The 25,007-nt window shown below is 38.1% G+C and overlaps 1 protein-coding gene across 4 annotated transcripts in view; it reads left to right on the top strand.

The window, feature by feature from the left end:
* The window catches only part of Erbb4 (erb-b2 receptor tyrosine kinase 4), a 1,021,671-nt gene that overhangs the window by 377,371 nt on the left and 619,293 nt on the right, over positions 1–25,007 (top strand). The window lies entirely within an intron of this gene.

Raw genomic sequence — 25,007 nt, 5'->3', positions numbered from 1 at the left:
GTCGGTCTTTTTCTGAAAGGATGAGGACTAAGAGCGTCAGCAGACCAATCAGATAAGAATGGGTGGCTTTAGTCATTCACCTATTATCTATCTTATACCTGTCATTAGGAAGAGAAGACTATGGGGAGAGCAAATACTGTCTCACCTCCTAATTTAGGTAAATGAAAAAATTTTTGGAAGCTCTACATATTTTAAAGTGAATTTAGAGGAAAATCACAAGTAGATACATACGTCAATGTAATAGTTATTACAATTACATAGCAAAGATTACCTGTATCCTAGAAAGAGTTGACCTTAGTGGTGCTCAACACTTGAGTTCTTAGTTAGCTCTTGTTTTTGAAATGCAATGCACAGAAACCATTTGAGGCCACACAAGTGAGAAAGCAAATGAGGCTGTGGCAAAGGGGCAGTGAAGGAGAAAACTGAATACCAGGCAGCAGAAACAGAGTGTACATTAGTGTGACTGAGGTAAAGAGTCTGCTTTAATGACAACTGTGTTTTGCAATTTACATCTGCCTCAGTTGATTGGCTGTGTCGCTAGATTTCATTGAAAACCAAAACTGTGTGTTTGTGTACATATAGAGCTGTCCATGCTTGTCTCATATATACTCTAGTGATGCCATGTAAAACTATTTATAATTGTATAAATTTTATGATATTATTGTTATTGTTATTATTATTATTGTTATTATTATTTAATTTTTTTAACAGTAAGGCATTATCCCCCTCCTGGTCTGCCCTTTGTTTGTTCCTCATCCCATACCTCCTCCCCCATCTCCAAGATGAGGTCTCCACCTTTCTACCCCCACCCCACCAGACTTCCCCACTTCCTGGGGCCTCAAGTCTCTCAAGCGTTAGGTGCATCTTCTCTCACTGAGGCCAGACAAGGCATTTATCTGCCGTATATGTGTTGGGGGCCTCATATCAGTTGGTGTATGCTGCCTGGTTGGGGACTCAGTGTCAGAGATCTTGGGGGTCCAGGTTAGTTGAGACTGCTGATTATCTTATGGAGTGTTGCTCTTCCTTAGCTTCTTATTGACAAATGATAAGGTTTATATAACTTTTAACCTTTAGAATATGAAAGTTATATACAGATGTTTGAGCTATATGCTCCAAACCATAGCTCTAAAATTCTTATAAAGCATATTGAACTCAATATAGTGAATGTATTTGAAAAAAAAAATAACAAGGCCAAGGATTCTATGTGTAACTATGAATAGTTTCTTTAAATAAGAAGTTGCTGGCTCCTAAGTAGTCTCTATAACTGTTATATAAATTTTGTGCTTAACCCACATGCATATTTAATTTCATGTTTTATTAAAAGTAATTCTAATCATTTTCTTCTCACTTACTTATTAAGAGAGTTTGTTCATCTATCATTACAACCTAGCAGGGGGGAAAGCTCCCAAAGGCACACAGCAGAATCCGCCTCAGCTCCTGTCCCCACTTTGGGAGTCCCCAAAGACCAAACTGCACAACTATCACACATGCATAGAGGGATTAGGTCAGGCCCATGCAGGCTCTGTGGTTGAGATTTGAAGCTTTCTTAGCCTCTATGGACTAGTTGACAGATCATTGCCACCCTTGTCTTGTGACTTGAATATCAGAGAGAGATGGGCAGCCAGCAGATTTGAGTCAGCTACCTGAGACAGACACAAATAACAGAGAGAACATTTGCTCATTTATCAACATGAGAAACATTCCAGTTGGTTTCTAGTGCTTGGATGGGTAGGGACACTTCACTCATTTGCACCAAGGAGATGATCTGGTACTTTCTTTTAACTGTAGAGTTTCTACCTTTCCCCTGTAAATAAACAAGAGTGACTTCTTTTAGTATAACTGAAGTACTCTTTCTAGTCCCCTTCTCAGAAAGAAAATAAAATTAGACTTTTGAAACTGGATTGATAATGGGCCGTGAGGATAATTCAGTGGGTGGAAGCCTTGCCCAGCACACATAAGGTCCTGGGTTTGATCCTTTGCATTTAGCAGAGTACAACTAGGTTTTGTGTGTGTGTGTGTGTGTGTGTGTGTGTGTGTGTGTGTGTGTGTGTAATAGAAGCAAGAGGAGCAGAAGATCAGGAATTCAGGGTTTTTCTTGGGTACACAGAGTCAAGGCCATCATAGGAACAAAGAGATTATACATGAAATACATGAATAAACAAATAAAATATGGAAGAGGAGGAGGAGGAGGAGGTGGCAGAGGAGGAACCGGAGGGATGGAAGTTGTGCCTTTTTTTATTTTCTTTTAAGAAACCTTGGGATGCTCTAGAGAGACTTTTCTTTCTCTCTGTTAGGCAACATCAGTTTTGATGACACACTTTTCAATGCATTGTTTTTGAGAAGCTCTCTTCATAGAAAAGATGCTCCTGCAGCCCACTATTTATGCAGCCTTTCTTTCCAGTTCTTTCTGGAAGGAAAAGTAATCTAGTTGACTATTATTAACATTTGGCCACCAAGCCAGCATGTAGTCGGTGAGACAAAAATAAATCTCTAATACTTACTTACTCTGTATTTTATCACCACCACAAGGTTATGGCGTAAAATAGAAAGCAGCAAGGCATAAAAATCACAGATTTTGTGTTCTTGTCCTACACTTTGTGAACTCTCTAAAACAAGCCATATGAGCCATGGTGCAGCAAGTAATGGGAATGAACCAGCAGACCTCTACCCTCATTAGAATTCTGGCCAGCTTCTCCTCCTTTGTCATCCCATTGCTCTTCCTGGCTACCATAGACATTCGGTAGTTTAGCTCTACTAGAAAGGTGCCTGACCTACCAGCTTTTATATCTCAAATTTATTTTTCTTTTAAAAAATATATCCATGCTACCAGATAGCTATTAATTGTCAGCTATTTGCAAAGCATTGGGATATGTGCTGCACTCATAATGTACTTTATCTCTGACTGTAATCTGTGGCTGTATTTAGCTGTATGCACATTGTTTAAAAATAGTCTACATTAGGATTATAAATGAATAAATCTAGTGCTTGGTGTATTGACCTAGAATAATAACAATGTCCTTACCTCATTGGACCCATACATGCTATTACCCCAAAACTTTAAATCTTAACTATTACACATGAAAATAAATAGATACATAGACATGTTTTCAGAAAACAGCATCTATCTGCTTCCCTATTTATAGGTGTATTATCTAGGTATAGATATTCTATTTGATAATAATAACTTTGAGAAAGTACAAAAGAATCATTTTTATGAGATTAATATACTTCCAAATATATTCATAAATAGCCTGTAAAAGTGTATCTCTCTCACACACACACATACACACACACACACACACACACACACACACACACACTAACACAGCAGAGATTCCATTAGATAATATATTAGGAGGTATCTATATTAGAGACTAAGAAATGAATACTCTTATAGGCATATGTCAATCTTTTAAAAACACAATCAGCTTTAATCATATATTTGACATAACTGTCTATATTTTATTGTACATTTCCACCTAAAGACTTGTGTCAAAAAAGAACTTCTTAGAAAAGGTTTACTTAGTTTTTTCTTTCTTTTTCTTTTTTATTAGATATTTTCTTTATTTACATGTCATATGATATCTCCTTTCCCAGTTTCCCCTCTGAAAATAAAATAAAATATAAAACAAAAACAAAAACAAAACCCTGTTCCCTCCCCACTTTCCCTGCTCACCAACCCACCTTCTCCCGCTTCCTGGCCCTGACATTCCCCTACTCTGGGGCATAGAACCTTCACAGCGTGAAGGGCCTCTCCTCCCATTGATGACCAACTAGGCCATCCTCTGCTACATATGCTGCTAGAGCCATTAGTCCCACCATGTGTACTCTTTGGTTGGTGGTTTAGTCCCTGGAAGCTCTGAGGGTACTAGTTAGTTCATATTGTTGTTCATCCTAAGGGGCTGCAAACCCTTCAGATCCTTTGATCCTTTCTCTAGCTCCTTCACTGGGGACCCTATGCTCAGTCCAATGGATGGCTGTGAGCCTCTGCTTCTGTATTAGATGGGTGCTGTCAGAGCCTCTCAGGAGACAGCTATATCAGGCTCCTGTCATCCAGCACTTGCTGGCAACCACAATAGTGTCTGGATTTGATGACTGAATATGGGAAGGATTCCCAGGTGGAGCAGTCTCTGGATTGTCCTTTAATTTTATTAAAGAAAATATCCTGTCCTTAAATTCAAATATAGCCTTTGAATTTATTTCTTCTTTTACTTAGGAAGTATAAGATTTTTTTTCTGAAGCCAAATATGAATGACCATGATGTGGGAACACAAATTCAAGTTGTCCTATATATCCTGTTACAAGACGGTGACAGGTTCTAGAAATGATACAGGGCTTTGTGGGCTTTACGCTCAGCCTGGTAGGCCACAGCCACTCTTGGAAAGGCTTTTGCTATCCTGAAACTGCTCTTACTCCTATTTATAACCATGGGTCCCTGGTCCAATTCTTTACCAAATTCCTGATGTTCTGGTTGGCTTTGTATCCTGATACATATTTGGAAGAAGAATCTTTTGGGAAAATGGCTCCATCCAGATTAGATGTAGGCAAATCTGTAGAGATTTTTCTTAACAGGTAATTAATAAACATGAGTCAAGCCCATGTTGGGGTTGGGGTGAAGTAGAGCATGACAAATACAGAGGTGGATGCTCTCAACCAACCATTGGACTGAGCACAGGATCCCCAATGGAAGAGTTCGAGAAAGGACTAAAGGAGCTGAAGGGGTTTGGGTTAAGGCTAAGGTTCCCCCTAGGAAGAACAATAATATCAACCAACCAACCAGATCCTCCACAGATCCCAGGGAATAAACGACCAACCAAAGGATACACATGGAGCAACCCATGGCTACAATTGAATATGTAGCAGAGGATGGCCTAATCAGGCATCAATGGGAGGAGAGGCCCTTAGTCCTGTGAAGGCTCAGTCCCCCAGGGTATGGGAATGCCAGAACAGGGAGGCTGGATTGGGTGGGTGGGTGGGGAAGAACCCTCATAGAAGCAGGGGGAGGGGGAGAGGATAGGGGATTTCCATAGGGCAAACAGGGAAAAGAGATAACATTTGAAAGATAAATAAATAAAATAGCCAATGAAAAAGAAAGTATATAGCCTCTGAAATATATATAAAAATATAGTTAACACTTCCTAATAGTATGGACATAACACCATCTGTATGGTGTATGTTATCTGTGTATGGTTGTGGTATAAGCATGTGTGTGTGTTTGTATATGTGTGTGTCTGCTCCTTCACTCACAGGTAGAGTCAAGCAGAGGACATTAGGTGTAGTTGTCTACTGCCTTCCACTTTATTTGAGACATACTTTTACGTATACTGGCTGGCCACTGAGCTCCTAAGATCTGCCCAATGCTGCTTTATAGTACTGACGTGAGAGAAACACAAAGCAACCCTTACCTTTTACATGGGTTCGGGAGATTTGAACTCAGTGATCAAACCTACTGAGCCATCCCCAGTCTTCTTTTATCCTCTTGTTCAGGATATACATGTAAGTCTCCACATATGATGCTGCGCTCTGGGAAACACTTAGTTGGCTTGACCTTTGCAGAGTTGGTTAATGGCTGGTAGTTTTCTTTTGTCTCATGTAGTCCTCTACTGCTGGATGACTTGGGATTTACAAAGGCAGAGAAGATGGACCGCAGAGAAACATGCTGATCAGCTTGCTGAAATAAGACTTAGCTTTGTTCTTTTGTTAGAATAAAGTCTGGAAAGATTTTTGAGTTGCCTCTAGTATTTGTTTTCACCTATACCACAGCAATCCTGAATAAGGACAAATAACTATCCAAATTTGACTTAAGAAAACAAAATCCTAAATTATTTACTTTGGACCCTAAGTCAAGCTTTAGTGCATATTCTTTATTGTCATTTGATTTCTTAATGATGACTAAGAAGAAATCCACCATCATGAGGGCGGTCTTTAGAGTTGCCTGCATTTCCTGGATCCTCTGCATACATCTGATTCTATGACGAGGTGAAGCTGAGGTTGTATAGCAATAGTAAATAAAATCTTACATTTAAGATTAGTTTTAAAACATAAACAGAAAACTTACAAAGTATTTATATGGATGAGAAAATGGCTCATAGAATCATTTGTTTAAATAATGGCCAACCTTGCTTACCTATGTTAACTTTGTTGCTCATTATACATCAAACAGAATGATTTAGTTGAGTGATGAGTGATAATGGTTGAAATAAAATGAGAAAAGTAATCTAATTTAAAGAAGAACACAACATATTGAAAGGATTATCAATAACGTCATATATTGCCACTCATTTGTTACATTCATATACTTACTGAAAGATTTTGCAGCATTGTCTTGTGGTATGTGTGTGTGTGTGTGTGTGTGTGTGTGTGTGTGTGTGTGTGTGTGTGTGTGTATGTGTGTGTTTGCCTAAATTTTGTTTGGATAAAAAAATAAGAGAATATACAAAGAAAACCCTATGTTTTTTTTTTGCCTGAAAAGGTTATGTATCAGAAAAGTTGTATATTTAATTGTGTTAAATAAATAAGACTATCATATCTAATATTTGTATTTAACTACTTTTCTGGAGTATAATGGTCTATGCTTTTCTTCCATGTCATTAATGGTGACAGATTGCAAGAGAATGATGTAAAAACCAACATCCAAATACTCAGAATTTTTAGTCATTAAGTTCCAAATCAGCTACGCATTCAAGAACAAGAATAAGATACTGTCGTTTGTTTTTTGAAAGTTTCCTGCATTTGCAGTGCATGGACAACTCAACTGCCTTTGTGGGGAAATGGAGCCTTTTCCTGAATTTAGTGGTGATCTCGTAGCTGGATGAGACGGCTATGAGAACAACAAGTAGAGAATAAAATTATAACTTGGCACGTGAGTCAAAGCAGACACTCTAGGTTAAATGAAATTTTCATAGCTTTGAGAGATTCTGCATGATTTTCCTAAAGTCATTGAGCATAATGCATATGCAATTTTGTATGTATGTATTTAAAGCTGGCTTTTAAATTGAAACTTGATTTTCTACAAAATCTAATCATGGAACTTGTATTACATTTGAAAAGGCTATGCAATTCATACTTGGCTTAGGAAAATATACTTTTTTTCCCCATCATATGTTAAGTAATGTGAAATCTAAAAGTATATATTAACTCAAAATACTGATATTCTTCACAAATTTTACAAAAGAAATAAAAGAAAAAATCCATATTTTAATTGAGATGGTATTTGATGATGTCTTAAATTGTTTTCTTATACATTTAAATTAAATATTTAATAAGCCATGTATAAAATTTCTCCATCTGTGTTAAAAATTATTAATCACCATGGGGACCTGAGATAAGATCTGCTGAACCCATGTAAAACCTGGCTAAATCATACTGGGGTGGGTGGAGACAGAAAGTCTCTGAGCCAAATAAGCGAGCCCACTTAGCTGAAACATAAAGACTTCTAAATATGGGAATATATATATGTGTGAGTGTATGTAAGAAACCCACACACACAAACACTTCAAGGAAAAAGGACAGAAATTAATTTATAAGGATACTTCATTGCTTCCTTTGGCCTTTGCTTGTATATTATTATATACCCGTGCAAAATATTTATATATAACACAGAAATTGATAGATAAAATGAAACCAATGTTTAGAATTAATATTTAAAAATGAGTAAGTATCTTACATGTTATTGGAAGAGAAAATGAAAGTTAGAAATTAATGAAGAATTACAACTCAAATATCTTCTATACAGAACTGTATAAATGCAAACAAGTAAGCATTTATATTTATTTAAGCAAATACAAATTAACAACCATTTATATAGCCAAGAATTATTTAATGTAAAGTACTATCTCTATACAATGTATATAAAATTTAATTTACTTATTTTCTGTGGTTGTGGGTGTGCAGTGCCTACATGTGAGTGTATGGGTGGTGTACATGTGTACACCATTATGCATATTGAGAGGTCATAGGAGGATATTGGGAGATTTCTATCGTCCATTGCCTTTTGTCTTGAAACCTGCTCTGGAACCTTGTTCTTTTGCTTAGGCTGCCTGGCAAAACATGCTTTCTGTATACACATGGCTCTAGGGTTACAAGCAAGTTGCCTCATGTTGAGCCTTTTATATTAGTGCAGGTTTGTTTTTTGCTTTGTTTTAATTTAAATCTATCCCTATCTATCTATCTATCTATCTATCTATCTATCTATCTATCTATCTATTTATCTATCTATCTATCTATCTCCCACATGTTGCCCCCTCCTGGTCCCTCCTCACAAAGTTACCCTCCCCATGCCCCCTCTCCTCTCCACTGAGAGGGTGCAGCCCCTCTGAACATTCCCCTGACCTGGCCCATCAAGTCTCTGCCAGTTTAGCCTCATCCTCTCCCACTGAGGCTACACAAGGCAATCCTGTTGGAAAATGTATACCATATTTATGGACAGCTCCTGTTCCAGCTCCAGTTGTTGGGGGACACATATGGGGACTGAGCTGCACGCCTGCTACATATATGCTGGGGGCCTCGTTGTAGTCTCGGTGTGTTCTTCTGCTAGTGGCTCAGTCTCTGAGAGCACCCAAGGGTTTAGGTTACTTGACTGTTGGTCTTTCTGTGGTGTTCCCATCCCATTCAGGCACTTTAATCCTTCACCAAACTCTTCCATAAGAGTCTCAGACCTCCATCCAACGTTTGGCTGTGTTTATCTGCATCTGTTTCAGTCAGCTGCTGGGCAAAGCCTCTCGGAGCATAGTATTGCTAGGCTCCTGTCTAAAAACAAAACAGAGTATCATTAATAGTGTCAGGGACTGGTGCTTACCCATGGGATGGGTTTCATGTTGGGACCTGTTACTGGGTGGCTATTCCTTCAGTTTTTGTTCTATCTTTGCCTCTTCATTTCTTGTAGACAGGGCAAATTTGAGCCACGAATTTTGTGGGTAGGTTGGTGTCCTTATGCCTCCACTGGGGGTCCTGCCTGATTTCAAGAGGTGTTGTCTTCAGGTTCCATGTCTCATTTGTTAGGCATCTTGGCTGTGGTCATTCTTATTGACTCCTGCAAACCTCCCCGATCTCATGTCTCTGTGTCTTCCTTGGGATTTCCTCAACCCCAATTCCTGGCAGCTGCAGATTTCCATTCATTCTTTTGGCCCTCTGTGATTCTCTCCTAGCTTTCTCCACACCTGATACTGCCCCCTGTTCCCCTCCCACTCCCCTCTCCCACCCAGTTCCCTCCTTCCCCCTGTCTCAGGACTATTGTGTTCTTCCTTCTAAGTGTGATTCAAGCATGCCTGATTGGGCCTTCCTTCTTGTTTAATTTCTTTGAGTCTGTGGAATGTAAGCATGGATATTCTGTACTTTTTGGCTAATAATCACTTATCAGTGAATACATACATTGTATATTCTTTTGGGTCTGGGTTATCTCACTCAGGATGATATTTTCTAGTTCCATCCATTTGCCTGTAAAATTCATTATGTCCTCTTTTTTTAATAACTGAATAGACTTCCATTGTGTAAATGAACCACATTTTCAGTATTCATTGTTTGGTGGAGGGGCATATAGGTTGTTTCCACTTTCTGGCTATTATGAATAAAGCTGGTATGAACACAGTGGTGTATGTGTCCTACACAGGAGTGCATGTATCCTTGTGGTATGAGGAAGCGTCTTTTGAGTATGTGCCCAGGAGCAATATAGCTGGGTCTTCAGGGAGAACTATTCCCAATTTTCTAAGAAACCACCAGATTGACTTCTGGATTTTAAGCTGTACTTGCCATGGGAGGGCGCTTACCCACTGAATCTATCTCCACAGTCCTATTGATAGTTTGTAAAAGCGTACTACTAGAGATATAATTACTATTAATAACACAACATTTTACCAGTTAGAGAAGCTAAGAATAAAGTTCATTTAAAATGTCTTTAATGCCATAAATTATAATGGACTCTCAAGGAAAAAAAAGTGTCTTGGATTAAAATATATGTAAAGAATGGATTTATTAAGGTTCTGAGAACATGCAGAGAATATCTCTAAAGTTTTGAAGCTTAGTGCATATAAACTGTTTTCCAGTGTATTACGGTGAATGTTTAGGCTTAGCCTAAAACAAGAACAGATTGGATAGCAGTCTCATTTCACTTTCTGATTCTTTGCTCTGGACAGTAGAATATTTCATCAATTGTTATTTGTATATAGCAAGATTTTTTTCATTTGTTTGAAATTATAATTGTATCATTTGCCCCCCCCCCTTTTGCTTGTCTTCCAGAACTCACATGTACCTACCACTTGCTTAATTTCTGGCTTCTTTTTCTTAAATTATTGTTACACATGAGGTTTTAAAATTAAACAATGATCTTGAAGTGGGCTATCTTTTTAATTCTGGAAATCAAACATTAGAGAACAATCACATAAAATCCTTTTGCAAGTTTAGAACTCTGTATATTTTGTTAGTTTTAATCCAAAGTAGAACACCTTATTGCCTTTGCCTTTCAAAGAAATGGATTGAATTTAACTCTATGATAATTTTGCATGAGACTAAGTCAATTTTAAAGGTCTCTCTTTGGTCACATAGAGCATAATTTAAAGGTCAGGAGTTTAAAAATAAAACATTAAAATTCTTGCATTTAGAAACACTATAATTATTTCTCTTGATCTCTAATTTGAACTCATTCACTATAAAATAATATATTAAAGTATGTAATGAAAGCTGTAAAAAAAAATTAAGGTATTTGTTTTGGTAAATATAGGCCTTGTAGAATGATATCTATTTTATATAATTCTACCTAAAAATCAAGATACATTGTTGAATGTTGACCGAAGTGATTTAAAACAAATCAATGTTATATTTGTTTAGAAGAATAGATGATTTGAGAGAGAAAGAAGAAGGGAGGGAGAGAGGATGAAAAAGAAAGACTTCCCTCTCTCCCATTCTTTCTCTCAAACACACACACACACACACACACACACACACACACTCACACATACACACACACACACACACACTCACACATACACACACACACTCACACATACATACACACACACACACACACACTCACACATACACACACACACACACTCACACATACACACACACACACACACACACACACACACATGCATACTCCCACACACATATGTGTCCATGCCTGTTGTGGCTCCTGGTGTCTGGCTGCCCTTGAACAGAGATTACTTACATACTTCTTCTCATCTACATGTCTTCTTTCTTTTCCCCTTGGATACTGTAGCCAGCTGCTATGGTGGCAACCACAGAGTACAGAACAATACATTTTTACAATACTTTTTCTGTATTTCAGCTTCTGGGTGGCCCTGCTATTGTGTTTTCAGAGAGATTAAACAGGAAGTCACATACTTAGTTGATGTTTTTAACAGGCAGTCAATAGTTAAAAATGTGCATAGGTCCTAGAGAGTGTGTGAGGGTTGGCTCAAGAATCTGAAAGAGATAATTTTAGGGAAGCACTGGGAAACATTCTTAAAAAAAAAAAAATCAATGATGCCTCAACAAGACACTGAGAAGAGGTAATGAAATGATGGTAGTCAGATATACTAGCAAATATAGCTTTTAAAACATGAACCAGAGTTAGGTACACAAAAAGGGATAGAGGAGGAGGAGAAGGAGGAGGAAGAAGAAGAAGAGGAGGAGGACTCCTAGGATGGGGAAGTAGAATATATTATTATGGAGAGACACTGGGAAGCCTGGAGCAGGAGGATTAAATAGAGAGGGGCAAGGATGGCAGAGACACCTACCACTTAGAGCCATTGGAGGGGACATTTGGAAATCTGCTATTGTAGAAGCTGCCTAAAGTAGATGCATACATATATGTGAGAGGAATAAAAATGGAATTACCAAATAATGAAAAAAAAATGGCTCAACCAGACATAATATGCCAACTAGTGAAATATTTAGTGCAAGAAATCTGGATACTTGTTGTTGTATTGTTGGCCAAAGGGGCACTTGGGAACTCGCAAATATTTCAGGCTACCACCAAAGCTGTTGATTGCTCTCCACACACTGATTGTAAGGACATATTGCTGAAGACACATGCTCTTCTTCTTAAAATTGTTCTTTGGATTAAGTGGCAAATTCTTAGGAAAAATCCCACAAAAAATTGTTTTTATGGTAAGGACTTTACACATGAGCCTTATTGTCCTATCTTAAATTACATCACAGAAACCTTCAGAGTGTAGATAGCTATATTTCTGAAATCAGCTCACTTACCTTACTATATTTTCCTCCATTCCCTGCCTCCTGTTTAACACACTCATGTGTGTGCGCGCACACACACACACACACAAACACACACACAAACACAGAGAGAGAGAGAGAGAGAGAGAGAGAGAGAGACAGACAGACAGACAGACAGACAGACAGACAGATACACAGACAGATACAGATACAGACACAAACACAGAGAGACAAAGGTGGAGAAAGAGAGAAGGAGGGGTAGAGAGATGGAGGGAGGGAGACATAAAAATTCTGGTCAATTTTTGGGACTCCATTAAAATATATTTTTTTATAGAAACCTACCTAACTTCCGTATTTTAGTGAGTTTCCTTCATGAAAGATATTCACATTAGCCTGTGTTTCTTTCTAGGACTTCCAGTATAGCAATTATTTAAATATATGCTTCATTTCTGTGAGGTTCTGTGGGATTAGGCATATTTCTGTCCAATAGAATTTTCGCATCTACCCAATATCCTATGATATGATGGCAGTTCAGCAAATATTTGTCAGATAAATACAAAAGTAAACTTTATTACCAGAGAATGAGTTCTCTTATATAAAGCATGTTTTAAGTCAGAAAAAAAAAGTTCAATAATTCTTTTACTATTTACTTCTTAACTTGTGTTCTCCATAGTATCTTATTGGATCTGTGATACATAAATCTTCTAATTCATAAAATGATTTTGTTAGTCAGAAACATCATGGTACTTGCAGCAAAACTTTGGAGTGTATAGCAGGAATACATTTATACAAGTATAAAGACTTAGTGCCTAGGTGGTACAGTTTATGTGCTATGTTTATGTAGCCCTCATGACCTTCAACAATCCTTCCCAGATTACCCCTTGATGAATGTCAGAGTCTCAGTTATTAGTGAGGGTTCTCTCCAGGAACATAACCTATAGAATGAATATGTATCACCAAGGGAATTTACTAGATTGGCATAGATGATATAGGTTGCATAGTCCAATGTAGTTTCAATTTTGGAAAGCCTGGGGACGCAGAAATTACTTAGTGTGTATAGTGTGGTGTGGTGTGTGGTGTGTGTGTGTGTGTGTGTGTGTGTGTGTGTGTGTGTATGTGTATGTATGTGTCTCTATGTGTGTGAAGACTTTAATAGCGAATATTATTTTTCAGGAATTAAGGTAGAAATGAATCAAGAGAAACAATAAATTTATTAAAATTTCCCCCCAGAGGAAAGCTTAGTCACATTTATGTCCTTGGGTTGTCTGACATGATAGGAGTCAGATGAATGAATGCTAGCAGAAGGTAGTTTTGCATCGTTAATGATTTAAGACCACCATTATAGTGCAGCAAAGGACATTAATTTTTTTTCTGGTCAGCCATGTTGGTCCTAGTCATTTTGGGGTAGCCTTAGATCAGCCTGTAGAACCTTGCAGTTTTCCTGTTGTTTTGTTCTATGCTTGCTTAGCTTATCTCAGAGTTAGTTACCGAAGTTACAGTAAACATCAAAGGATGCCTTCATTAGTCCTTCTAAGGAGGACTCAAAAAGCTCATAATTTCAAACTGAAAATGCAGATTGTGGATGTACCATGCTTGCCATCTTCCATTAGAATACAAAAAGCTTATGAAGAAGCAGTTTATTTTCTGTTTTGAGAATTCTTGTCTCAGATTTGCTGTCCCATTGCTCTGCCTATGACTCGGCAGAGAGGAAGAAACTGAGTAATGGTCTTGGGAGATATGCCCCCTGTGATAAAAAGAGTGCCCAGTATGTCCCACTTACATAGCTTATGGGACACTCCAATTCAAGCACCCTAATTTGAATTTGTAGAATATTCAGTATCAAAGTTATGAGAGACTGTGAAGTGCCATTTTTTTTTTTATTATTTTTGTCAAAGATATGTGGTGGCTGCTCTTTTGAATGTGTGCAACTTCAGGATGCTTTCACGTGGGAAGTGTGCTTTATATCCTACATGGAATACATTCTGCTGGTTCAATCACATAATCAGGCAGAGGTTGCCAGAGAATGGAAATAGCAGAAGGGTGTTTTAAACATAACAATATTAGAATGGACTAAATGGTCACTGAACTGATTTAAAGTTCCTGATTAGATGCAGCAAACAATAAGTTAAGCTTCCAAATGAAAAGGTGTACTTAAGTCTTTCGAGGTCAAAAACCTAGTTGTCTTTCTAAGAGATGTAGTTGCCTAAAGAACTTGGCTTACCCTTTTGTTTGCAGAATGTAATTGCATCCCATCAGAATCAAGAGAAGGAGCTTCATTTTCATTTGCAGGGATTTATTTAGAGAGTCTTTCTGGTGATAAAATATAAAGTCAAGTGTCACCTGAGAAATTCCAACTGAAGGTCCTGCCTCTCAGTTAAAGGACTTTGTGTATGTCAAGGGACTGTGAGTAAGTTAGATGGTTTGTCCTCAATTCACATTCTGTATTAATGAGACAGCAGTAGCACTAGTGAACGCTTGATTACTCTCTGTGGTATAGGCTGTGGGAAAAGGCTCACTAGTTGTGAGGCAGTTATCCAATTTTTTTTCTAAGAATTAAAAAGACATAGGTTATCAAGCAAGCAGTGCTCATGGAAAGGACGAGGTAGCAGGAGAGAAGCTGATTCCCACAGAAAATTCAAGGCTTGGGAGAAAAGAGTAAGCAGCAGGTAGACTGGGGCACGGTTGGTGTGGAGAACAGAGAGGAAGCTAAGATGCAAGCAATATGCTCATAACCGAAGTATGTGCTAAATGGCTCAGTAGCGTTTTCCAAATAGCTTAGATCTTTTTATCTTCTGAGTAGAATAGCTTCACCTTGTCAACCTCTGACTCCTCCATTCAAAATTTATAAGGCAACTTTTGCCATCATGTCTTAAATCTTTATGTATGATTTGTCTTTTTAATTGAGAGAGTATCTCTATCCTTGTGAAGCAATGGGCTGATTGCAGTTTGGCAATGAGGGTACTAAGATGCTAAAAGTTTAACTGGCTTTCTTGGGTCACTCAACAATAGTTGGCAGAACTTAAAATCAAGACTTTCTGAAGACTCACACTGGAGAATTCATAAAAAAGGTCAACAGCACACATAATTAAGTTCAATATTTTCCCTCTGGGTCCTTGGTGTCAAATCCATGCTTATTTTTGTAGCTTGCCACAAAGAAAATCTTAAGGATTGTAATACATAACCAAATAAAAACACTTGTCATTGTTTACTAATATTGAATTTTATGATCATAAAAGTCTCCTACTCCACAGAATGTGCGTATGAAAAAATTTACATATTGTGACAGGTTAAATGATGCTAAAAACAATGGTCCATCTCAGTGGCCCAGGATGGGTCAGCACCATGATTAGCATCTCTTCTTGTACTACATTATAACAATTGTGCTCAGATAAAGACTTGAGATTTAAGGGTCCAATGGCTGATCAGAATGTGTCTATAATAAGCAACTGGGACACTATATTTCCAGAAATCAAGCCTCAAAATAACAGTTGAAAGAGTGGGTGTGTCGTTCCGGATAGACTGGAAGGGAAGCATCCTTCATGTTTGCACATATTTGAAAGACTTTCATAGAAAAGGGAGTGGCATGGTCTCATGTTGTCACAGAAGTTTATAATTAGGCAGAAGCTTGAAAGATGCAGAATTTGGCTTTAAATAAAAATCTGGCTAACAGAACATTCTAGTAATATAATGGAGGGCCTTGTGAGTTCAGGAAAATGGACAGGAACTCATAATTGAACACCTTGTATTTCCCAGGCACAGAGCCAATGGGTGCTATAAAACACCTGAAGGAAAAGGCTAAATTAAAGTGCCTATCATAGGCAACCATAGACAGGGTGTTCCCCTACTTACCCACTCCTGCCTTCCTGCCCTGGCATTCCCCTACACTGGGGCATGGAGCCTTCAAAGGACCAAGGACCTCTCCTCCCATCAATGCCAGATAAGTCCGTCCTCTGCTACATATGTGGCTGAAGTCATGGGTCCTTCCATGTGTTGGTTGGTGGTTTAGTCCCTAGGAACTCTGGGGGGTGAGGTCTTGTGGGTGGATGTTGTTGTTCTTCCTATGAGTGGCAAACCACTTCAGCTCCTTCAGTCCTTTCTCTAACTCCTCCTTTGGGGATCCTGTTCTCGGCCCAGTAAGTAGCTTGCAAGCCATCAGCCTCTGTATTTGTCAGGCTCTGGCAGAGCCTCTGAGGAGACAGTTCTATCAGGCTCCTGTCAGAAAGTACTTTTTTTTTTTTAACTAGATTTTTTTTTTTAAATTTATATTTCAAATATTTTCCCCTCTCCAGGTCTCCTCTCTGGAAACCCCCTATCCCATCCACCCTCCCCCTACCTCTATGAGGGTGCTCCCCACCCCACTCCTGTCTTCCTGCCCTGGCATTTCCTTCACTGAGGCATTGAACAGCCTCAGGCCCAAGGGTCACTCCTCCCACTGATGTCCAACAAGTCCACCCACTGCCACATATGTAGCCAGAGCCAAGGGTCCCTCCATGTATACTCCTTGGTTGGTGGTTTAGTCCCTGGGAGCTCTGGGGGGTCTGACTGGTTGATACTGTTGCTTCACCCATGGGGCTGCAAATCCCCTCAACTCTTTCAGTCCCTTCTCCAACTCCTTCATCTGGGACCCCCATGCTCAGTCCAATGGTTGGACTGAGTTCTGGGTTTGGTGACTGTATACGGGATGGATCCTCAGGTAGGGGAGTCTCTGAATGGCCTCTCCTTCAGTCTCGACTCCATGCTTTGTCTCTGTATTTCCTCCCATGAGAACTTTGCTCCCCCTTCTAAGAAGGACCAAAGCATCCACACTTTGGTCTTCCTTCTTCTTGAGCTTCATATGGTCTGTGAATTATATTTTGGGTACTGGCTCAAGGGGTTTCTGGGGGTTGGGAGTACCAGGAATGGGGATACATTAAAAATATAAATAAAGAAAATATCCAATAAAAAAAAAAGAAGAGCAAGTTAGTATATGTTCAGTGTAGATGCAACATTTTATTCTTAGTGTTCTCCATCTATGGTTGGTAGACTCCCTAAAGGAACTGTACTCATTTTCCTGGTAAACCTTAAATCTGAACAATTCCTTCTATAGATTTAAGTTGCATTATTTATAGTAATAGAGGTCTAAACACAAGAAAAGAGCATTAGTATACGATGGCTAAATGTCTGCTATGTTTCTACAGAACTTTGAATCCTCTATTACGTATGTATTTACCTACAAGATCAAACTTGGTGTATAAAAAGAGAGTTGGGGTTTTCCAAGTCTGTTTATGCCCCCTTGTACTTGCTATATAGTATTCATTTGTTGTAATTTATAATTAAATTTAATCTGGAAGTATGGGATCAGCCCCCCCCCAAGAAAAGAAAGAAAAAGAAAAGAAAAGATAGACAGGACTTCTGATCTTCCAGAGATAGATTCAGTAGGAGGTTTGGCTCTAGACAGCACTTTTGATTTTCCATTTTATCTTAAACTTATCCCCCAGATCTTCCTTTATGTTTTATCAATTCATGGAATTTCCTACTTAAGTTGTATTCAACAAATGCTTGGAGTGTGGTTAGTAGAATGTGTTATAGAAAATCCTTGCATGACCCCTTCACACACTGTTTATATTTCTTTCTTTAAAGCTTCACTTCTTTACACTTGAAGGCTTGGTGCTTGTAGCAGTTGGTTGTTAAAATGCTAAGGTGCTTGAGTATTTTGACAGTGGGGTGTTAAAGCTTATTAATCACTGTCTCAGCTTCAGGTTTTATCTTGACTTAGGGAGTTAACATTTCACTGATCGATCCTGAAGAAAAGTTTTGCTTATTACATGATGTCAAAGGATGCATCTTGATTTACTGTCTGAGCTCAGTGCTTATTCTACTTATAAGTCTCCCGTAAGTCTTGCCTATTCTGTGTTCCTATCACAAACACACACACACTCACATGCACACATACACAAATATACATACATATATACATACATAACTTACTAAGGTCGCTGTGCTTATCTCAAATCATTAATAGGAAAACACAAAATTTCAATTTTATAGCCTCTATCTGATGGTGTCACCTGGGACCTACTTCTGTAATTTTATTCTGTGAATGAAAATTAAGGTAGTGTTGCCTAGCTGCAGATGATAGAAAACCACTTCATAATTGTCATGCACTCATGCACTTATTGCTTTGATATTTCATTGAAGAAATATTTGTGTCCATAAATAACTATATTTTAAATTCAAACTCACTGTTGCTGTAACAAAATGATGCTCTTGTATCTCTACCAGTAAAATTATCAATGTAAAGAAAAAGCCTGACAGCCGTAGTCTCAGACCCTGAGGATTTCAGAGCTTCTGTCTTTAAAAACATAGCTATCCACAAATTTAATTACATGATAATTATCTACTAAAAACACTGCTAACGAATGAGTATCACAGGAAAACAAGCCATTTGGTATAAACTAGCCCTAACCAAAAAGGGTCACAGGTTTGGTAGCAAGTGTCCTTTAAGGAAGCTAGGTCATCCAATGGGCACGCCTCCACACATTCAAAAACCTACTAAAGGTATATTTACAGAAGATCAACTAGCAAGGAATTACTGTTTTTAAGGGACTAAGAGAGAGACTGTGGCCATTAAGGAGAAGTTTGAAGGCTTTTGTGGGCTTTTCTAACTTCACCAACTTTATATTATGTTCAGGTCACATCAGTTCAAATTGAGAAGAATACATTCATTTTGTTTTTCAATTTTAGAACTTCTATTGTTGAACTCTGGAAAAATGACCTATCTAAAGCTAGATTTTTCTAGTCTAAATTGCTTGGATTTTTTTTTTTGTGGTGTCATGAATTTAAAATGGTCTAATAAAATTTCCATCAGGAAGCCTTAGACATCTTAGATGCAAGAATAAATGATATACTTTCTTAATTTAAACAATCTGTGTCTTCTTTGTGTGTATTTAAAAGTCTTTTGGAAAAAAAAAGGTTGTCTCTTGACCCGAAAACATAATACATTTCAGTAAAGCAGTGTCTAATCTTATTCTTTCCTATAATATTCTTTAAGTTAAATTTACCTTACACTAAAAATAAAATTATGCATATTAATAGATAAAATGTGTTTTTTATATATTATATATTATGCAATATTTAAGTATGGTTAACAATAATTACATCCTAAATATTTATGGTTTTTATGACTAAAACCTTAAAGATACTTTGATGGTTTTTAAATGAATTCAGTCTTGCTGTCATGCATATTATTCCTACTGTGCTTAACTTAATTTAATTCTCCTCATTCGATAATTATATATTTATCAGGTACCATGACTACACAGTGGAATGTCCTTTTTATTGCTATTTTTTAAATTATATTTTATGCATTTTATTTCTGTTCCTTAATGACATTAACACAAGGCTGTACACTAACATTCTGTATTGAAGTTTCACTTTACAAAGTGCTGATTTGCTAATAGGCAAACCAATCAGGCACTTGTCCCTTGGCCCCGTAACCAAATCTAGACAAACAAATAGTGATTAAAAATTGACTCACCCACACATCTCATGCATAGCACTAAAATGTCAGCAGATTCTGGAATAAGATGATTAGCAATGCAAATGCCTCTCCTGTACCTGTGGTTTACAATAAGCAGAATACACAAAGCCCAGATCTCTTGAGAACAGAGGCCCTTCAAACCTCTGCTCTAAAGACTTTAGTCTAAGGACTAAAGACCCAGTTATCTCAATGCTTAAAAGATTCTTTGCATTTGCTCAGGGCTTATGTCTCTCTGTAAAATCTTTCTTTACACTTATTTAAGCCAAGGGATTTCTTCCTTCTGCCTTTTATGGCCTTAGTCACTCTCACATTTTGTTTATGTACTGCATTGTAACCATGCATGTGGTTGACCAGTCCTTTGAGCATCATGCTGGACACATTAGCGGACATTTGTGTGAGTCTAGGCAGAGAAAGAACATTCCTTTGAATATTTATATGAAGATGCTATAGGGAACATAAGTTCTCAGTGAGAATAATTATGGCTAAACCATCCTATCTATTTAAAGACGAAGGAAAAATGCTATATTATTTCTGCTTCAGATATAAGGAAGGAAATATTGGTCAGTACTAGCAATAGAAATGTTAAGGACTTTAGCCTCCACTATTCTTTAATATATTATTCTCCCTTGTTTGGATGCTAATTAGTTTAATGGAGCCCATTGATGTTCCTTAAATTCTCTCTCTCTCTCTCTCTCTCTCTCTCTCTCTCTCTCCCCTAACCAAAATTTAAAAACAAAATTTAATAGCATCTTAAAGTTACTGAAAATTATTGATGTAAAATTTGTTCCTATGAGTTCATTAAAAGGGAAATAATTATCCATTCTTAATCAGACAACAGCTTTGAAGCAGCAGTACATCTCCCTTCTCACCTGCATGTACAGGTTGTTCTGGGGGTAGGATTCTGTATGCTCAGCCTTATCTTTAAAACAGAATTGGCCTAGTGTAGATACCAGGGTAACTGTACCTAATCTTTCTAATCTTTCCCAGCCTTATTGCCGATAACTATGACAACTAAGCAAGCAATAGTATACCCCACCCCCATCCTACACAGGCAAGGGAAGGAAGGGGGCCTTAAAAATGTAATTAGTGTATTCTTTAAAAATACATTAAAGAGAGCTATATATGGCTGTCTTCCGAAATAGGAGAATTTTAAATTGACTTTGCCCTAGAGCCAAAGCTAATGTTTTTGATACGTTGGAGTTTGTAAGAAAGCAGAAACAACATATTTTTATGTCCCTGGAGAAATCTTCACTTCCTATCTGTGCCTGTAACATGCAGATTGGAAAAAGTCTATTATTTGAGTTATGCTACCAAGGGCAGCAAAGTAAATTTGTGCCAAAGTGTTGATGAAAGTTAAGTAGTTCAAATGGCACATTCCCTCGTGTGTACTATAGCTATTATAAATGGCAAAATCATCTTTTATTATGTAAGATAATGTAGTGGTAAATTTATTTTTCCATTTTTTTTTTTTTTTATTGAAAATAGATTCTTTCACTCAGTGATCCATCCGGACAACAGTTTCCCCTCACTCCACTCCTCCCAGCTCCCCTCTGTACATCTCTCACCTAGATCTATTCTCTGTATGTATCCCTTCAGAAAAGAGCAGACCTCTAAGAGATGACAGCTAAACAGGACAAATCAAGACACAATAAAACAATAAACATCTGGAGGCTGGACAAGGACACCCAATGGGAAGAAAAGAATCTCAAAAGCAGGCAAAAGAATCAGAGACCCACCTGTTCCCTTTGTTGGGAGTCCCATAAAAACACCAAGCTAATAGCCATAGTATACACACAGAGCATCTGGTGCACTCATACAGGTCGGGTGCTTGCTTCTCAGTCTCTGTGAGCCGGTGTAAACCCTGCTTAGTTGATTTGGTAAGTCACAGTTGTCCTGCGGTCCTCCACCACATTAACTCTTAGAACCTTTCCTCCGCTTCTTCTACAGTGTTTCCCTATCTCAAAGGGGAAAGACCCATTGGAAACCTCCGATTTAGACCCTTTCTGAGCTTAATGCCTGTCTATGGGTCTCTGTACTGACTTCCTCATGCTGCTGAAGAAAGTCTCTCTGATGGTGACTGCATAGAGCACAGGTCTATGCACATAGCAGAATACCACTAGGAATCATTTTTCTTTTTGGCTTTTCTTAATTTATTATTTTTTGTGGGCACCTTGTACATGTGGAAGCCAGAGCACAGTCCCTAGTGTCTTTCCTCGGGTGCCATCCACTTTTATTTTTGAAATGATTCTCAAAATTTTATTTACTTTTTTACAGTCCAGATTTTATCCCCTTCCTGTTCCACCCTCTGATTGTTCCACATCTCATACCACCTCTGACCCCCTCCTTTCTACACGAGGATGTCCCCACTCTACCAGACCTCCCTACTCCCTGGGGCCACAAGTCTCTTGAGGGTTAGGTGCATCTTCTCCGACTGAACTCAGAGTTCAACTGTATATGTGTTGGGGGCATCATATCAGAAGGTGTGTTCTGCCTGGTTGGTGGTCCAATGCCAGAGATCTCTGGGGTCCAGGTTAATTAAGACTGCTGGTCCTCCTGAAGGGTTATCCTCCTCCTCAGCTTCTTCCAGCTTTCCTCTAATTCAACCACAGGAGTGAGCATCTTCTGTCCATTGGTTGGGTGCAAACATCTGCATCTGACTCTTTCAGCTGCTTGTTGGGTCTTTCAGAGGGCAGTCATGATAAGTTCCTTTTTGTGAGCACTCCATGGCCTCAGTAATAGTGTCAGGCCTTGGGGCCTCCCCCTGAGCTGGATCCCAGTTAGGGCCTGTCGTTGGACCTCCTTTTCCTCAGGTTCTTCTCCATTTCTGTCTCTGCAGTTCTTTCAGACAGGAACAATTGTAGGTTAGAGTTTTTGACTGTGGCATGGAAACCCCATTCCTCCACATGATGCTTTGTTTTTCTACTGGGGGTAGGCTCTACAAGTTCTCTCTCCCAGTGTAGGGCATTTCATCTAAGGTCCCTCACTTTGAGTCCTGATAGTCTCTCACCTCTCAGTTCTCTGGTGCATTTTGGATGATACCCCCATGTCCTACCTCCTGAAGTTACTTGTTTCCATTCTTTCTGCTAGCTCTCAGGGCTTCAGTCCTGTTTCCCCTACCCAGTACCTGATCATGTTCCCCTCTTCCCCTCCCTGTCCCTTTTCTCACCTAGGTCCCTCCCTTCATCCCCATTCCTGTGATCTCTCATTGTTAAAAAAAAAAAAAATCACTCAGCAAATAAGGTCGGCTGGCTGACCATTGAGCACCTAGACTCTACCTTTCTCTACCTCTTCAACACAGGGTTTATAAGTATGTCTACCTTTGTAATGTAGGTAAGATCCTCCTACTTGTAGGGTAAGCAGTTTACAAACTGAGCTATTTCCCCAGCCATGAGGCTTAACCTTATCATTATGGATTATCTTATTGATAGTTGGCATGTACAATTTTGTTCAGTAGTGTTAATTATGAAGTGTATTACAAATCTGAAGAACACTTTTATACTTAAAAGTGTATTTGAGTAATAAAACTGGAATGTGAATAGTTCACTTGTTTAAAATTGCACAAGTGGGTTCATTAGCAGTACAGACCTGTTTACACTCTATCCATAGGTCTTGTTAGTTCTTCATGTTTGATGAATGAGCCCAGGAGTCATTCCTTATGCATCTAAAGCATCATTGGATACTCATATAAAGAGAAGACTATTTCGTTGAAAGTTAAATTTTATACAGTCATTCACATTGTGTGTATTTTTCTTGAACAACCATTAAATGATTTTTTTCATCACATCAGATGTATCATATTTTATCCCAAAGATATTTGGAAAATAAAATAAAATCATTTTTATGTCAACTCCAAGGGCTAGAGTTGTCACTAAAATCCAACTATTCCTTTGTACTACCTGCCTTCCCTACAAATTGTATCAGGAATTTTCTTGCAGGCTAGATGTCGTAAGGACAATTTGCCTAAAACTTTGTGAGTTCAAATTTCTACTGTTTTAGAATGGAAGGCATCTTGTAAAAGACATGGAAACTAAATGAGTGAAGGAGTTGGCCTATGGATAATAAACCTATGGAGAGCAGAGCCCTGGTTTTAAGGACAGCATTTCTTGGAGCCAAGCCCCAAAGTGCTCTTCTCAAAACTTTCTTTGCTTTACTCTGTATGTGCCTTTTTTGACTGTCATCATGTCTCTCTGATGACTATTTCCACAAAGGGTTTAAATATATTCACATTCCTACTAAATACACCAGAATTTCCCTTACCCTGTCTTTACCTCCAGCTTACATCTATCTCCCGGTACTCCCCATGCACAACTGCCAGAGTATGGTGTGCATTGTCTTCACCATGCACACACACCACATCATTAATTAATTTAACCTGAGAAATTCATATGAATGCTGCAAGTGAAATTACATAATATACACTATGTTACTTTATACTCTCTCTCTCTCTCTCTCTCTCTCTCTCTCTCTCTCTCTCTCTCTCTCTCTCTCTCTCTCATTTTCTGTTTAATACAGAGGCTTACTTTTGGAGATGCTAAACTCCAAGCCTACATCTTAATAAAATGTTTAATGTGAAATGGTAAGTGACTAGAGAGATTGAATGGAATATATGGTATGTCATGGGAGTTAAAGTCTTGCACGTTCATCTAAACAAACTTTAGGAGATATGAGATCTATATTGCTACCACTTTCACCTTGCTTTGTAGAACAAAGTGATCCTTTGAGCTTTGTTTTCACCACCAAGATGAGGCAGTCTGTAGTTAATACTTAATGATACTGACATATGAGACCTGTTATTTCAAAATCTCATTGACTTCTTTTAGGGTATCTTGTAGCTTCAATTTATTTTTTCTATTTAAAATTTTAACTTATGACTTTTCTTGTATGAAAGCTGCACTGCTTGCAGCCTACTAAGTTTGTAAACTCAAGATTTTCCTGGAAACTTTTACTAGGATTTCTATCTCTTTTGTAACATCCTGTTGACTAGTGTCATGAACTCTTAAGTTTCTGTATTTTGAGACCTGCACTGATTCAAATTAAAACTATGTATTAGTAGTTGAGTCACAGACTTTCTTCTTTTCTTTGATTCCTATCACAAAAACAATTAATATTCCATTGATTTTTGTATCTTTCTCATACTAATTACAAATCATCTCTACAACTTGGATGCTTTCTCCAGGGCTTTACACCATCTTTGGGGAATATTTTCTAAACCTAGAATTTTATAAAACTTGACCACCAGAAATTATCTCCTCCATTATGAATTCCTTAGAAATGTATCCCAGGAGAGAGCTTGGCATATAGCAAATAAGCCAGG

This window comes from Mastomys coucha, unplaced genomic scaffold (genome assembly GCF_008632895.1).
Source record: "Mastomys coucha isolate ucsf_1 unplaced genomic scaffold, UCSF_Mcou_1 pScaffold14, whole genome shotgun sequence".
Classification (NCBI taxonomy): Eukaryota; Metazoa; Chordata; class Mammalia; order Rodentia; family Muridae; genus Mastomys; species Mastomys coucha.
The sequence above is the reverse complement of the archived record's forward strand: the minus strand, read 5'-3'. Positions and strand labels throughout refer to the sequence as shown.